Source organism: Budorcas taxicolor, chromosome 3, assembly GCF_023091745.1.
Source record: "Budorcas taxicolor isolate Tak-1 chromosome 3, Takin1.1, whole genome shotgun sequence".
Taxonomy (NCBI): domain Eukaryota; kingdom Metazoa; phylum Chordata; class Mammalia; order Artiodactyla; family Bovidae; genus Budorcas; species Budorcas taxicolor.
Window position 1 is genome coordinate 5,593,964 of NC_068912.1, and position 16,440 is coordinate 5,610,403.

Genomic DNA, 16,440 nt, shown 5'->3' on the forward strand with positions numbered 1-16,440 from the left:
TGGGGGGCTACAAAATCACTATGGATGGTGACTGCAGCCATGAAATTAAAAGACACTTACACCCTGGAAGAAAAGTTATGACCAACCTAGACAGCATATTCAAAAGCAGAGACATTACTTTGCCAACAAAGATCCATCTAGTTAAAGTTATGGTTTTTTCCAGTAGTCATGTATGGATGTAAGAGTTGGACTATAAAGAAAGCTGAGCACTGAAGATTTGATGCTTTTGAACTGTAATGTTAGAGAAGACTCTTGAGAGTCCCTTGGACTACAAGGAGATCCAACCGGTCCATCCTAAATATTCATTGGAAGGACTGATACTGAAGCTAAAACTCCAATACTTTGGCTACCACATGTGAAGAACTGACTCATTTGAAAAGACCCTGATGCTGGGAAGGATTGAGGGCAGGAGAAGGGGATGGGGGAAGATGAAATAGTTGGATGGCATCACCAACTCAATGGACATGAGTTTGAGAAAGCTCTGGGATTTGGTGATGGACAGGGAAGCCTGGCTTGCTGCAGTCCATAGGGTCGCAGAGTCAGAAAAGACTGAGTGACAACTGACTGATTCTGGCTGATGTGAGGTAATAACTCATTGTAGTTTTGATTTGTTTTTCTTTAATAATCAGCAATGTTAAATATCTTTTCATGTGACTATTGGCCATCCATATGTCTTTTTGGAGAAATGTCTATTGAGATCTTTTGTCCTTTTTTTTTTTTTTTTTTTTTGAGTAGTTTGTTTGTTTTGATGCTATTAAGCATCATGAACTGTTTGTAAATTTTGGAGATTGATCCCTTATTGGCCATATCCATCTTCAATGCAGAAGAGCCCAGTTCAATTCCTTGGTTGGGAAGATCCCCTGGAGAAGGGATAGGCTCCCCACTCCACAATTCTTGGGCTTCCCTGGTGGCTTAGAGAGTAAAGAATCCACCTACAGTGCAGGAGACCTGGGCTTTATCCCTGAGTTGGGAATATCTCCTTAAAGAGTGGATGGCAACCCACTCAAGTATTCTTGGCTGAAGAATCCTTATGGACAGAGCAGCCTGGTGGGCTGCGGTCCATGGGTTCACAAAGAATCAGACATGACCAAGTGACTAAGCACAGCACAACCATGGTCACTCACCTAAAGCAAGACATTGGAGTGTGAAGTCAAGTGGGTCTTAGGAAGCATTTCTATGAACAAAGCTAGTGGAAGTGATGGAATTCCAGCTGAGTTATTTCCAAATCCTAAAAGATGATACTGTTAAAATGCTGCACTCCATATGCCAGCAAACTTGGAAAACTCCATAGTGGCCAGAGGACGGGAAAAGGTCAATTTTCATTCAATCTCAAAGAAGGGCAATTCCACAAAGAATGCTCAAACTACCTCCCAATCAGTGGGTTGCCTTTTTGTGTTATTTTTTTTTTTTTTCCCTTTACTGTGTAAACCTTTTGACTTTAAGTAGGTCTCATGTGTTTACTTTTGTTTTTAATTTCCGTTGTTCTGGGAAACAGATCAAAAAAGATATTGTTGAAATTTATGTCAAAGAGTATTCTGCCTATGTCTTCCTCTAGCAGTTCCATAGTGTTCAGGCTCACATTTAGGTCTTTAATCTGTTTTGAGGTTATTTTTGTATATGGAATTAAAGAATGATATCATTTTTTATTTGTTTGTTTTTTAACGTGTAGCTGTACACTTTCCCAGCACCATTTGTTGAAGAGACTATCTTTCCGCCCTAGTGCAGTCTTATTTCCTTGTCATATATTAATTGACCATAGTGCATGGGCTTATTTCTGGGTTTTCTATCTTGTTCCATTGATCTGTGTTTCTATTTTTATGTCAGTGCCATACTGTTTTGATAAGGGCTCATCAATGAATTTGATAAAGTTACAAGTTGCAAAATTAACACAGAGAAATGAGTTGCATTTCTATACACTAACATTGAAATATTAGAAAGATAAATTTAAAAAATTCCATTTATCATTGCATTAAAAAAAAAAAAAACCTAGCAATAAAACTACCTAAGGAGATGAAAGACCTATACTCTGAAAACTATAAGATGCTGATGAAAGAAATTGAAGAAGACATACACAGATGGAAAGATTTACCATGTTCATGAATTGGAAAAATCAGTACTGTTTCAAATATTGAAAATTCAGTATTTGATTGATTCAAATTAGTCATTGAATCAAAATGACTACTACCCAAGGCAATCTACAGATTCAGTGCAATCCCTATCAAATTACCAATGGCACTTTTCACAAAACTAGAACAAAAAGCCCAAAATTTATATGGAGACACAAAAGACCCCAAATAGCCAAAGTAATCTTGAGAAAGTAAAATAGAACTGGGGGAATCAGGCTGCCTGATTTCAGACTCTCCTTATCTCTTAACACCATCCCATTCAATATGTTGGGCCCAAATTTAAACTCCTAACCCTCCTCCTTCTGGCAAAAATTCTTTACTGTCTAGGTTTCTCCATTTTAATTTTTAGTATTATATACAATTAACAGCTTTTTTTCTCTGTTTTTTTTTTTTTTTTTAATAAGCAATGCTGCCTGAGATAACCTGTACTTCCTTTTATCTGCTCTTCATCCTCTCCTGAACTAGTAAGGGAGCCCTGTGAAGTTGAATGGTTAGGGGAAAGGATCTTAATTTATACAGGCCTTGACCAAAACCTGGGCTTCCTGAGTGACTCAGATGGCAAAGAATCTGCTTGCAGTAAAGGAGGCACTCGTTTTATCCCTGAGTCAGGAAATTCCCCTGGAGAAGGGGATGGCAATCCACTCGAGTATTCTTGCTTGGAGAATTCCACAGATGGAGAAGCCTGGTGGGCCACAGTTCATGGAGTTGCATAGAGTCAGACGCGACTGAGCAACTAACACACTGACCAAAACCTAACTTAATGTGGGGTTGAGATGCACTGTCTGCTCTGTAATGCTCATGCTATATGAAGTCAATTAAATTCATTAAAAAATTATCTGCCATCAATCCTTATCCCCCATCCTAGGGAACAACAGTCACTGGTGCTTATAGGCTCTTCTTTCCAAATTCAGTAAATGATACTATGATCAGAATTATAAACCTTGTATATTAATGATAACAGGTCATAGTTTCTGTAGGCATTTGGCTGTGATTTGCAATCTCATTCATATATCTGCAGTCAACTGGTTGCCACAGTTTGGCCCTCCTCTTAGGAGGAAGAAAAAAATAACATTCAGAATATTACATATTAAAATATTTTTATAACATCTCTGAGGGAGTTTACTGAAGTACTAATGTCTATATATGTGCAGTCCTGTAAATATAGTGTGTCAGAATCTCTCTCCCTTTCTTTTACCTATGTATTTTACAGTTATATTTTCCCATACAACATCTATTTTATCATGGATTATTTTGATAAATGGCATATTTACAAATGTAATCAAGCAGAAACTTGGAAAGCTATTGTGTTTTGGGATGTGACCTTTCTTGTTGTGTTCAGAACCCTGAGACCATTACCATGTGAAAAAGTCCAAACTAGCTTCTGGAAAGTAAGAGACTATTTTGGAAAAGGCCAACACATGAGTGGAGCCATCCTGGGTCGTCCAGCCACCATCTGGCCTGCCAGCTGAGTGCAGAGGCTTTAGAAACTCAGAAAAAGTAGCCCAGCTGACCTAGAAAAAAGATCTTCTCAGCCAATCCACAGCATTCTTAGCAACATAAATGGACATTGTCAAGTCTCTAAATTGTATGAGTGTTTCTTACACAGCAAAAACAAAACAATACAGTAGAGAAAGAGAGTGATAAAGTCAGGATGAGATCATAATCTCATTTTCCATGTCTATAAAATAGAAATAATTATATTTCTCAGATTCATTATAAGAAAATAAGAACAATTCATGAGAGGGAAAAATGTATAATGTGGAATAGGCAGTGGGGAATTGCCAAAGTGATATCCTTGAGTAGGCAAGAGAGGATGAAAATTTGTTCACAAGTGGAGCTTCGAGGCTAAAATAGGAATAAAGGCAGTTCTATATTAACAGACAAAAGGCAGGTAGATGCCAATATATAAATATGATGGGGAAATCTTGTGGAGGTTCTTTTATGGAGAGAGAAGACCATATTGTTAGATATCTATCTGGAAAAATATAAAAAAAAAGATTGACAAAATCTTACAATCAAAAGCAATATGTTAGACATAAGTGAATTTGTCAAAAAAAGTTGTGATACAACTACTCAGTAAAACACTAGTCAATTGAAATTATATTCTTTATGGACTGTTAAAGTCAAAAGAAAATACATGAAAAACTTGAAAATAAAAAAAAAAAGATTAAAGAGCAAAATACAAAACTATATGTAGAACATGATTCCACAAAATTATTTTATGTAAGTAGATAAAATAAAACTAGAAATAAATATGCTAATAATTAAAAGTAATGGTCTCTTGAGTATGAAAATTCTAATAACTTTTATGTCTCTTTTAAGTTTTTGGAATTTTCTAAATTTCTTATGAAAAACATGATGAATAACACAGGAAAATAAAGACAATTGATGCTATTTTAATAGCAAACTAACAATAGGAAAAACAAATTCTTCTTCCCCTTTCCTTGCTTTCTAAAAGCAGATTTAAAAAACTGGAAATTTGGGAACACATGTAAGAATTAAAGATTTTAAAATTAAAAAAAAAATAAAATAAAATAAAATAAAATAAAATAGCCAAAATGATTCTAACAGAGAAGCACAAAAAAAAAAAATAAAATAAAATAAAAATAAAATGGAGTTTGGCAAAAAAAATAAAAAATAAAAAAATAAAAAAATAAAAAAAAAAAAAAAAAAAAAAAAAACTGGAAATTTCCAACACTGGATGAAGTGCAATGGAAAATAACAGAGAACATAGAAAATAAAAGAATTACAGAAACATAGACAAGTTAATAAAGTACAGGATCTTTGCTTTCAGGGTTGTCAAGCCCTTTTTTGTTCACCACTGTTCTGAGATATTTATGGTCTATCCTCAAATGGTCAGCAGCACTTTCCATTTCCTTACCTTGATGCTATGCTTCCCAGCCAGTAGCCTGACTCTGAGAAACGGATGCAAGCCTGTGAATTCCCCAGCCCAGCAGCCCAGTTGGGAAATTGTAATTCCTTCAAGGTCAATACCATGGGAAGAAAGCCTCAGTCTATACCTATAGCAGGCTTGAGCATACCTTATATTTCCACCTCACAGTTGGAAGATATATTTCATAATTAACAGTTCATCATTCAGATGAAACTCTGCCTGTACCCACAGATTTAATAATAGAATGACATTTTGATTATAAAATAGCCATATTCAGCAAAAAAAAAAAAAATCTTAAGATCAGCTATGATCTTGAGTTATAGTATTGAATAAAATTAAATCCCTACCCTCAAGGGGTTAATATAGTGTAGAAAAAGTGCAATTTAACGCATTGGCTTTCAAATTACTTTGACTCTGATAAATACAATTTATACCACATCCCTTACACATATATTCACATGAATGTAAAGACTAAAACAAAAGTTTCACAAGACAATACTGTCTCTTATTTCACGTTGCACTCTGTGATACTTTAAAAATTACTTTGGAGGTCATGAATAGGTCACAAATCAAGTGTTGAAAAAACTGTTTTAATAAAATAGAACAGAGGATTTGAAGTCAAAGAGCCTGAAATAAATTCCCAGTTCTATGGATGATCAGCTTTATTATCTTGGAAAATTATTTAACCTTCTTGGCATCAATTTTCTCATCTATCAAATTAAGATAATAGTACCTATCATAAAGGCAGTTCTAAGAATTGCATATTATAATATCTTAGCACAATCCTGTTACATAGAAAACATTTGATATAAGACATTTGCTTAATAATAAACTATTACTATTATTATTGTTATTAATATTGTTATTCAGATGTTATTAGGCTGTGTGGTAGAGGATGATTTTCATGCTACATCTATGCTATTTAGACAGGAGTGGGTGGAAATGGGTTGTGGATATAAGCATTGATTCTGCCAAAGGGAATTCATGTAACGGAAGCATGCAGGCACCTCACATCTATAGAAATAGTCTATCCCTCTTTTTCATTTTTCTATTGGATTAAGAAAGATACCAACAATGCAGCATATGACTTTTAAAAATATTATAGAAAAGGAAAAAGAAAAAAAATGTATTCAATGAAGAGCATTCAGTTTAACTGTTTTGAGGGTATTTGAGGGTGTTTGAGAACTCTTTGAAGAAAAAAAATCTGGCTGATTTTTAAAAACCATTGGATCTCCAATATTTTTAAAACCCTAGAACCCTAAGGTCATGATGACTCGGGTACACAGGAATACTCTTCAAAAGGGGAAAATGAAGTTCTACTGAAGAAACTATTCTTGAACACCTAGGAAAAGTTATTTGGAGAAAATAACACAAAATTTCCTGTTTCACACTGAGACACCAACTGCTCTTGCTCCTAAGACTCAGTGAATCTTGTCTACTTGCAGAATAGCCCTATAATTCATCTCCCTCCAGTGCAAGAAGGTGGAGATTGGCTCTGTCTGTTAATTGAGTGTCTAATAATTCAATATGAAAGTGATCACTAGAAATCCTTTTAAACGGCTTATAATTCAAGTTGAACAGCAACATATATATTTTCTCTGTTCTACAAAAACTTATTAACCAAAATAAAAAAGAAGAAAGAATGTAGAAGCTAGAATAAAGAATCTCTCCCACTCCCACCGCCCCCCTTTGAAGTTACCCAATGCATTTACATTAGCCTGAGTGTGATGAATGGATGTGTTGCCTCACTGAGAGATAAGAATCTCTGACCTTTCAATGCTTGGGTGAGTCATTAAGGCAAATTAAAAAAAGCAAACTTCAGTACTGAAGCTGGGACTATCCCTCTTTAGATCTCAAATTCTCTATCAGTGATCTTTCCTCTTTTTGTCTTCCTGCTAGTCTTTTGCTCTTTAACTAACTTTTTAAATCTATAATCTGGATGAATGGGAATTCATGCCTAGTGATTTATAAGGTTTACTTATAGAAGGGTAAATGATCCAAACATTACTTAAGTTTCTTATCACAGCCATACTTAGTGTTTCACGATCTGGATGAATAGGACAATACCTTGGAAAGTCAGATGGGCGGGAGTATTTTAGAATCTACCGAATCAATCCATGAAGTATACTCAGTAGCTAGAAATTCTGCAAATAGGAAAACCCCAGATTATCATCATTGTATTTTAGACTCAGAAGAACAGTTAAGCAGAATTAAATCAAAACCTCTCATTTTCAATGAGGATAAAACATCAACAGGACCAAAACACCTTGTCAAATGTCACAAAGCTAGTTGGTGGCAGACCAGGCCTCCTGATACTTGGTCTAATGCTCCTCTGTTATGGGATATTATGGGATACCATAATTTCAAACCTGAGGAAGAATTTCTCTTATTTCTTTGATTCAAAGGAATCTGGATGGATTTTCCCCCAATGTTTTTATGATAATCAGGAAACCACTGAAATAACCAAAACAACAGCAACAACAATAACATAATTTCTTCACACAGGGAACTATCTTGGAAAAGAAAAAATACAAAAGCAAAGGATGCATATAGATTATGTCTCCATGGAGGGATAAGTACTATTTCAGAGGAACTAATTTCAAGAAAATTAAGATATTCTCATGTGACTGGATTAAGATATAAACAAATTATGGTTTATGGATTTCATCTGAAGTCAGAAAAAAATTTAAATGTCACTCCATATGTTTGTGAAGATGTAATGCTTACATGTTTATCAAACATGCAGAAGGGATATTTTTTGTATTTGTCTTTTAGTATTTAATTAGTTATTTTGATGTCTATCCTATTATTATTTCTACCATGGTTGAAAAAATACAGGGAAATATGGAAAGAGATGTAAAAGGAAAATTAGTGGTGGTGTGTAGAACAGGGAACAAAGAAAAAGCAAAGTGAAGAGATGTGGGTAACTGAAAAGTCATGTTCACGTTCAGATTTTGAAGAGACTTATGTTCTGTTTTATTGACTCATAATTTTATTCTTCTGATAAAGAAAACTAAACAGAGAATGTTTTATGGGCTTGTATTTCCTACCCACAAAAGTAGCTATTTACAACCTGTTAACAACTTATCTCTCTAAATCTCTACTCACTTCAACCTCCATACTGTTTTCAGGGTAAAATCTTTGATTAATCATTTGCTAAATAAGAAATGGTAGAGACCTAACAGAAGGAGAAGATATTAAGAAAAGGTGGCAAAAATACACAGAAGAACTGTGCAAAAAATTTTCACAACTCAGATAATCACAATGGTGTGATCACTAATCTAGAGCCAGATATCCTGGAATGTGAAGTCAAATGGGCCTTAGGAAGCATCACTACGAACAAAGCTAGTGGAGGTGATGGAATTCCAGTTGAGCTGTTTCAAGTCCTGAAAGATGATGCTGTGCAAGTGCTGCACTCAATATGCCAGCAAAATTGGAAAATTCAGCAGTGGCCACAGGACTTGAAAATGTCAGTTTTCATTCCAGTCCCTAAGAAAGGCAATGCAAAAGAATGCTTAAACTACCACACAGTTGCACTCATCTCACACACTAGTAAAGTAATGCTCAAAATTCTTCAAGCCAGGCTTCAGCAACATGTGAACCATGAACTTCCAGATGTTCAAGCTGGTTTTAGAAAAGGCAGAGGAGCCAGAGATTAAATTGCCAACATCTGCTGGATCATCGAAAAAGCAAGGGAGTTCCAGAAAAACATCTATTTCTTCTTTATTAACTATGCCAAAGCCTTTGGCTGTGTGAATCACAATAAACTGTGGAAAATTCTGAAAGAGATGTGAATACCAGACCACCTGACCTGACTCTTGACAAACCTGTATGCAGGTCAGGAAGCAAAAGTTAGAACTGAACATGGAAAAACAGACTGGGTCCAAATAGGAAAATGAATACGTCAAGGTTGTATATTGTCACCCTGCTTATTTAACATATGCAGAATACATCATGAGAAATGCTGGGCTGGATGAAGCACAAGCTGGAATCAAGATTGCCAGAAGAAATATCAATAACCTCAGATATGCAGATGACACCACCCTTATGGCAGAAAGTGAAGAAGAACTAAAAAACCTCTTGATGAAAGTGAAAGAGAAAAGTGAAAAAGTTGGGTTAAAATTCAACATTCAGAAAACGAAGATCATGGCATCCGGTCACATCACTTCATGGCAAATAGATGGGGAAAGAGTGGAAACAGTGGCTGACTTTATTTTAGGGGGCTCCAAAATCACTGCAGATGATGATTGCAGCCATGAAATTAAAAGACACTTACTCCTTGGAAGGAAAGTTATGGCCAACCTAGATAGCAATTAATGAGCATAGACATCACTTTGTTAGCAAAGGTCCATCTAGTCAAGGCTCTGGTTTTTCCAGTAGCCATGTATGGATGTGAGAGTTGGACTATAAAGAAAACTGAGCACCGAAGAATTGATGCTTTTGAACTGTGGTGTTGGAGAAGACTCTTGAGAGTCCCTTGTATGGCAAGGAGATCTAACCAGTCCTTTCTAAAGGAGATTAGTCCTGGGTGGTCATTGGAAAGATTGATGTTGCAGCTGAAACTCCAATACTTTGGCCACCTGATGTGAAGAGCTGACTCATTTGAAAAGACCCTGATGCTAGGAGGGATTGAGGGCAGGAGGAGAAGGGGACGACAGAGGATGAGATGGTTGGATGGCATCACCGACTCAATGGACATGCATTTGGGTGGACTCCAGGAGTTGGTGATGGACAGGAAAGCCTGGCGTGCTGTGGTTCATGGGGTTGCAAAGAGTCAGACATGACTAAGTGAACGAACTGAACTGAACTGATCGATTTTCATATCTTTCTATTTATATTGTAAATCTATATTCAATTTGTAACGTCTTTCTCTTTTCCTATGACAAATTGACCTTCCTTCAAAGCACAGGACCTACTCACTTCCTCTAGCCAACTTCTGTGCTGTGCTGTACTTAGTCGTATCTGACTCTTTGAGATCCCATGGACTGTAGACCATCAGTCTCCTCTGGCCATGGGAATTCTCCAGGAAGAATACTGGAGTGGGTAGACATGCCCTCCTCCAGGGCATCTTCCCAACCCAGGCATCAAGCCAGGTTTCCAGCATTGGAGGCGGATTCTATATCATCTGAGCCACCAGGGAAGCCCAGTCCCACCCTAATCCATGTCTATACAACAATTTCCCATATATTTTAATAATATTTGACATATTTTCTTAGTTGATGTGTTTATTTCTATTGATAGAATACAAATTCCTTAAAGTTAGAGATATATATAAATAATCATCCCTAAATATTCTTTACACATGGTTACTTTATGTTTATTGAAAGTATTTATGTATATTGTATTTTCTGCAAGAGAGTAGAGAACAGATTTCAGATCTCCTGACTGATATTGGAATCCAGTTCTCTTTGTTGAACTGCACAGATTCCTTAAATCTCCAGCTTTTTTTCACAATGCTTTCTCATCCATCCCAGCTGGAGCAGTCATGCTCTAGTGACTCCAGATGGTTGGAGTGGGCATTGGGCAGCTGGATGGGGAACGTGCCTTCCATCTGATTGCACTCACGATGGGTGGGCAGGTGCCCTCTGTCAGGAAGGCTGCAACCAGAAGCCAAATGGGTAAAGGCACCAAGGTAAAGGCAGCAAACAGAAATTGCCATGCCAATTCCCAGGTGGACCTGAGCTAAGAAGACTTGATGTTGTTGACCTTAAAGTAACTGATCCTCCCATTATACAGGTCATTTTCATTATCATCACCTAAGGGTTTGGCTTCTTCCTCAGATACATTTCCTTTCAATTTCATAACCAGATTGAGAAATAAGTCATCAAGAACCACAATGCCTTATTGAGTCAGGAGTCTGGAGTGCTACCAAATTCTCCTTAGGTGGTAGGCATTTATAATTCTACAGACTATGTCCAGATGGGCAATTACAGGTAAACAAAGGAGGTAGAAAAGCCAGCTTTGTCCAAATCAGGAGAATTCTCAGAAGCGCTGATCAAGCTTTTTCACATCTGGAGCTTTCCCTGATGTGTCTGACCATTCTCACCACTTCCAAGCCACCGATATTGCTCCCTGGATAATGTAATATCCTCTCAACTGATTCTTGCTTTCTGTGTTTATATCTCTTTGTATTTTCCTCATGGTAAAATTTCTTTTTAAATTGAAGTCAATTCAGGTCACTCCAAAGTACAAAATTCTCCAATGGCTTCCCATTTCCTTCTGAGTAGATTTCAAAGGACTTCCAATGACCTATAAGGCCCCAAGTAGGTTATCTCCCATTATCAGAACCTCATTTTCTAATTTTCTCTCCCTCCCTTGCTTTGCTTCAGTCACACTAGTGTTCCTATGGATCCTCAAACATTTCAGTCTTTGCACTGCTGTTCAGTTTTGCCAACATTACTCTTTCTCTAGCTCTATCTGAGAGAACCACATAATGATCATTTACTTTTTTCAAGCTTCGCTTGATCACCCTTTATAAAATCGAAGCACTCCTCCACAGGATGCTGCTAATCACTCTTTCTGTGCTATTTTTGTCTGTAGTATTTTTACTTGTTGGCATATATATTTTACTGATTTATTATTTTATTGTCTATATTTTTCTTGTATAATGCATGCTCCAGGAAGGCAGAATTATTTGTGCTTTTCCATGACCTCATCTCCAGTGCCCAGAGCAGTGTCTGACACAAGTAAGCAGTGTCTGACACATGTAAGCAGTGTCTTTTAAATGAACATAAGACATTGAACAGATTAATTGCATTATCTACTGTACATACAGTCCTCTTTTCAATAGGAAAAGCATTATTCATAATCCTTATAAGCCTTTTGTTCTTCATCAGTAGCCATATTCTGTACCACGTAACTCTGCTTTACCTCCTATAACTCTTTAATAGTTGGTTAGACCAGGGGTGGGCACATGACTCAAGGGAAAATCATTTATAGACTGCTCAATGGTCTGAATGGAAAATTCTAACCTAACAAGGATGACAGTGATTAGCCAGGTCTAGAGGAGTCTTTCTCTTAGGAATCTTAGGTAGGAAATAAGAGAAGAATTCCTCAGATGGAGAAGAGAGGAACTACAAAGAGGGGAAAAAAGTGACTTCCATAGACATTAATGCCCTATAATTGAGAGCAAAGAACACTTGCTATTGAAGGAGTAATTCAACTGTGAGGATTTTCTAGGGTTCTTTGATACTCCTATCTTTCCTACTATTGTGTGTAACCTAACAATAAACCCTTCCAAACTGAAAAAAAAATTGCATTGTCTCTATTCCTTGCCTAAATCAAGCAATCTAAGGTTACCTGGCTGCAGAGGAAGACTGATTGTCAAAGTACCACTCTATCCTATGTAGAATGATCTTCCAGATTTGTTTCTTAATAATATGAAGAAATATTGAGTACATACTACACATCAAGAACAGTGCTAATCACTTCATATACTAGCTAATAACACTAGAGGCATGCGTTTATAAGAATTCTGGAATCCGTAAGATGTTACACAAACATCCAAGTCACTGTTTTCTTATAACTAGACTACCAAAATGACTTTCTAGTTGATTTCAATGAATCCTTGTTTACATTCTTGTCCCTGTATACACTGTAGAGGAGATAGATAGAAAGGCACATTAATGAGAGCTATTTTTGAAAAAACAATGGTCAATTTATAGCAATCTTCTGCTCAAAACCACTCAGGGGGTTCTCATCACATTTAGAACTAAATTTAGGCTCCTTAGGTAGCCTAACCAAGATAGGTCCCCCGTTCTCTAGTTCCTGCCTTCCTTTCTGCCTCACGTGCTTCCAGTCTTTCCTTCTTCTGCTCTTCAGTCACCCCACTTCCACTTCCAGGAGCTCCTTAATTTTTCCTCAATGCTCTTGTCTAGCAGCCTTCTCATTAATCATGTATTATTAATAGATCAAATGCCACCTTTTTAGAGAAGATTCTTCAGTCACTCTCTAGATTTACACTGTCCAAAACAGTAGTCGTACTGTGGTACTGAGTACTTGAAACATGGCTACTCTGAACTGAAGTGAATTGCAAATATAAGTGTAAAAACTCTGAATTTCACAGATTTAGCATGAAAAATAATGCAATATATCTCATCAATATTACACGTTGAAGTGATGTTTGGCACATATTGGGTTAAATAAAACAATATTGAAAATTATTTCACTTGTTAAACTTTTAATTGGAGGTACTCTAAAATACCTTAAAATATATTTGGGGCTTATATTATGTATTTCTATTAGACATAATAAACTGACCTATACCATTACTCCTGTTCATTTTCCTCTTAGGACCTATGCTTTTCTCAAATTATTTTACTTGTATGTTTGTTTTCTGACTCCATCACAGAAAAACAAAGTTCCAGGAGGGTTGTGACTGTGCTATGTTCACTGCTATATTTTTAACACTGAAATAGTGACTAGGAGATAGTGAATACCAAATAAGTTTTGTGGATGATTGGTGAATACAATAATGGGGACTTTTTTTCATCAACTCTACTCTCTTTTCAATGGATTCTGTTCAGTTGGGCCCAGATATCTTCTGAGTAATAATAATTCTTTTATATTATGACATTACTATTTATGTAGATCAGGAATCAGCAAACTTTTTCTGTAAAGGACCAAATAATGAATATTTTAGAGTAGCAAGACAGACTGTCACTGTCACAAATATTCAAATCTCCAGCTATGGAGCAAATGCAGTCAGAGATAATACATAAGCAAATAAGTATGGATGTCTTCCCAGGAAAACTTTACAAAAACAGATAATGGGCTGGATTTAGCCCATGGGCAGTCATTGTCTGGCCTCTAATATAGGCAGTCCAAAGATAATATTTTGACAACAAAGACTTTTGAATAAATGCATGCATGCTAAGTCGTTTCAGTTGTGTCCAACTCTTTTCGATCCTATGGATTATAGCCTGCCAGGCTCCTTTGTCACTGGGTTTCTCCAGGCAGGAATAGTGGGTTGGGTTGTCGCTCTTCTCCATTTGAATATATACATGCATATATATGAGCTTCCCTGGTGACTCAGATGGCAAAGAATATACCTACCATGGAGGAGACTCAGGTTCAGTCCCTGAGTTGGGAAGTTCTCTTGGAGAAAGAAATGGCTACCCACTTGTCTTCTTGCCTGGAGAATTCCATGAAGAGAGGAGCCTGGGAGGCTATAGTTCATGAAGTCACAAAGAGACACTACTGAACAACTAACATAAATAAATATATTTATATGTCTGTATGTATATATTTATATTTATTTATCTAAAGTGAGCTTGCAATATACAGTGCCATGGAAAGTACAGAATGAGAATAATATATCACAAATCTTCACTTATATATTAGCTGTAGAAATCATATCTGTAAGTGTTTATATAAAATTCTTAATAAATGTGTAGATAGCCAGGTCATATCCCCAAAACCAAACATTAAGAGTAATGGCTCTTTCTATACTGATATACTGAAAATATTAAGTTGCCTATGCAAAAGCTATGGAAATTGGACATTTGACTAGGAAAGAAAGCTATCCATCTGACTTAAGTACAATAGAGAAGAAGATACTTTATTCTCCTAGGCAAAAGTAGAAAAGTGAAAGTGAAAGCCGCTCAGTTGTGTCCGACTCTTTGTGACCCCATGGACTATATAGTCCATGGAATTCTCCAGGCCGGGATACTTTCCCTTCCCCAGGGGAATCTTCCCAACCCAAGCAAAGAACCCAAGTCTCCCATATTGCAGGTGGATTCTTTACCAGCTGAGCCACAATGGAAGCCCAGACAATAGTAGAAGAAGCTTACCTAGAATTGTCCTGAAATCTTTTGAAGAGACTGCATCTTTGTGCAGACTGATGATGCAAATACAAATTCTCCAAGATGTTTAGTACAAAATAATAAGTCTTCAAGAAAAATTCTTTCTTAAACTATCTAACTCTGAATTTTTATACTTCCCATTAGGTCAATTTAATATTTCCTCACAAAACATGCAATAAGGAAGTTAAGAGTTATGTCGTTTGAATTTGACTGACTCAGTGGACTGGGTTCAGCCAGTAACAAGATTGTGACTTCAATATTTTAAACTCAGATGTCAGAAAATCATGATGTGTCTTCAATTTCTCCAACATGTAAAATTACCTTCAATTTTCTAATAGGTCCTGAGTATGAGTGCTTTCCAGAGAGAATTATAAATTCTCCAAAGAACAGGTAAGATTCAACTATTTTAGAACCAATGGTCCATTTGATAAACTTATTGAATTTGTCACCTAATTAAGGAATACTGTCAACCATTCCTCAAGAGCTTGCTTGACCTGATGGTTTCAGCTTTCTAGACATACTCTTTCCCTTAGTTAGGAGGGTGGGAGGGAAATGAGAGATGAGCTATAGCTTAAAGCCAACCTTTCTGTTAGCCATATTCACTTTCCATATTTATTAATGTGCAAGGCCTATCTCTTTCTCCCTTCCTCTCTAAGTTGTTCCCTTTTATTATCTTTCTCACTGCTGATGCAGCATCACTCCTGCGGTTTTTCCAGGAAAGAAAGGTGATTACCAGCTGAATGACAATTGGATTAAACAAGTCCATACTGGAGAGCCAGCTGCTGAAATTTGACATTATAACTACCACTTACTGTGGCTTTTCTGGAGAGGAAGTTACATAGGATCATTGAAGTCATATCGTTAGTGCATGTCTGCGAAAAGGACAAGGGGATGAAAAGTGGGGAAGAGAGAGAGATGAATGAATAATTCTTTGTGTGGTGCTTTACAGTTTTCACTGCAATGAATATACATACATGATTTGGATAAAATATTGTGAGAGGGTGCCCCCATTCATTTACGTGTCACTTCCATACATAATCATCTGGTTACACAGAATATTCTCTGTTAGAATGACCTAAATGGGAGAATAAGATGGAAAACAGTGGACAAAAAATAGAGAATAATAATTATGATTTAAGGCAAGTTGACATGCACTAAAGTCACTCTGTGGGCAGCTAGGACCAGGACCAAGGACTTCACTTCTGTTACTGTCCCAGAAATTTATTTCTCTAGAATTTAGAATTCAATTCTAGGGGGTAGAGAAAATGAGCAGATTTGTGTATTGTTTAGCTAGATAAGCAGGGGATGGATAACAATCAGTACTGAGAGGAAAAATCTTTATTCAGTGATTCTGCTTGCATAACAGGACCTAATTCTCTGTATGGCATGAATCCAAACCATAGAGTCCCTATTTAAAAAAAAAAGAAAAAAGAAACACATCAAACTTGAAATTGTGAACCACAGGAATTTAAGACAGCTCTGCTTCTTTCTTTCTGATACCTAATCGCCATTTTGGACTTTGGCAGAGAAGGAAAAAAAAAAAAAAGCGGACAAATCAGAAAGAGGAGGAAGAAGAGAACATGAAAGTGGAGAATTTCCAGTTGTTCAGATCTACTCA